The sequence below is a fragment of the Solanum pennellii genome, chromosome 3, assembly GCF_001406875.1.
Source record: "Solanum pennellii chromosome 3, SPENNV200".
Classification (NCBI taxonomy): Eukaryota; Viridiplantae; Streptophyta; class Magnoliopsida; order Solanales; family Solanaceae; genus Solanum; species Solanum pennellii.
In genome coordinates, this window is record NC_028639.1 from 18,628,103 (window position 1) to 18,630,429 (window position 2,327).

A 2,327-nucleotide genomic window follows, 5' to 3' on the forward strand; every position below is an offset into this window, starting at 1 on the left:
ATGTATTGTTCATGATAACGCCTATGATAAACCCCCTAGTAGGTAAATATCTAACTACAAGCGATAAGTTAAAAACTAACATACAGTTGCGCGATAATAAAAAAGAGGGACACATGCCATAGATGTTTATATAGCAACAAAATATATAGAAATGCCTCGAAAGTGATCAAAAAAGACAAAATAACATACAAGAACCAAACCCAGACCTTGTGCCACCAATACAAGAATATCTAAGTACTGTTGGGTTTTATTTGCCCTAAATTTCTTACCATAAATAGGTTTTCCTTTTAAAAAAAGTTTTGGATTGACTAATCCTTTTTCTTGTAGGAAAAGGTTTAGGACTCTATAAATAGAGGAATGTTCCTACTAACTTAATCAGCATTCACAATGTAGTCTTAAGGGCTTTGAGAGTTTTGGTTAGGGAGAGAATTTATGGGTCACAAGCTTGATACGTTATCACTTGTGTGAACCTCCCATGTATTTCGAGTGAATTTGGTTGAGGTTGTTTCCCTCTGTATTTGTACTCTCATATTTATAGTGAATTGCTCATCTCCTTTGTGGACGTAGGTCGATTGACCGAATCACGTTAAATCTTTGTGTCTTTTGGTATATTTCTCGTTGTCTTCTTACTCGTGTTCTTTCGAGGTTTGCATTGCTAGCTTCCGCATTTACACCTGCTTATTTTCGGTCCTAACAAGTGTTATCAGAGCCAGATTAATGATGGAGTCAAGTTTAGTGGTTTGATAATCGATGATTGAACCAGGTTTGAATGAGGTGTTCATCTTGACGGGTGTAGTTCTAGTCGCAACCTTTTTAACTGTAATGAAGATTTTGTTGGAGAAATTGATTAAGAGAGATTCTCTGTGTTGAAACATAAATTTTGGAAAGGAGATTATGGAGAGGAGAAGCAAGTTGTTGAAGATTAAGTCAAGAAGGTGGACAAATTTATTTTGTCAGAAATTCAGGCCAAGGGAGAGATTTGTTGGGTTTTATTTGCCCTAAATTTCTTACCATAAATAGGTTTTCCTTTTAGGAAAAGGTTTTAGATTGACTAATCCTTTGTCTGGTAGGAAAAGGTTTAGGACTCTATAAATAGAGGAATGTTCCTTCTAACTTAATCAGCATTCACAATAGGGCTTTGAGAGTTTTGGTTAGGGGGAGAATTTATGGGTCACAAGCTTGATACATTATCATTTGTGTGAACCTCCCATGTATTCCGAGTGAATTCGGTTGAGGTTGTTTTCCTTTGTATTTGTACTCTCATATTTATAGTGAATTGCTCATCTCCTTTATGGACGTAGGTCGATTGACCAAACCACGTTAAATCTTTGTGTCTTTTGGTATATTTCTCGTTGTCTTCGACTTTAAGTGAAGTAACTTTTGAAAGGCTTCCTGCCTGCCACACTTCTACAAAACTCATGATTGTCTACGATGAGTTCTTTCCACTTATCTCTATGAGTATCTAACATGACTTCATCATAATCTTCAGGTTCTCCCATGTCAGTCAAGAGGATATATTCATTAGGAGAATAACGTGTTGAGCTTCGCTTTTCTCTAGTAGATCTTCTACAAGAGGTTTCTGGATCATTCGAAGTGGTTATCTCACCATGAGTTGGTTGATTATCAACCACAACATCATAAGTAGGAACATTTATATGTTCTACACTCTGATTATTATCTGGATCATTACCTTGGGTTCCCTCATGTGCAGAAGATGTATCAATAATAGGAATTGGATCAACATCAACTAAGCTCTCATCAGTATGAGAATCTAGTTTCTCAGTCTTGTCAATATCTTCAATAGTTTGATCTTCAAAGAACACAACATCACGACTTATAATGAGTTTCTTATCAATTNATAAAAGCGATATCCAACTCTTCTAGATCATAACCAATGAAGATGCATTGCTTAGTTTTAACATCCAATTTCGACCTCTCATCTTTTGGAACATGCACACAAACTTTACACCCAAACACTTTCAAGTGATCATAAGAAACATCCTTATCAAACCAAACTCTGTTTGGAACATCACCATCCAAAGCAACAACAGGAGACAAATTGATAACATAAGCAACAGTGTTAAGTGCTTCAGCCCAAAAAGAATTTGGAAGTTTAGCCTCTGAGAGCACACATCTAACTCTCTCAACTAAAGTTCTGTTCATCCTCTCTGCCAAACCATTTAATTGAGGAGTCTTTGGAGGAGTCTTATGATGACGAATTCCTTGAGATTTGCAGTAGTTAACAAAAGGACCGATCTACTCACCACCATTATCAGTGCGAATACATCAGATAAGGCTTGAAACTGTTTAAACACATCAAGCACTTG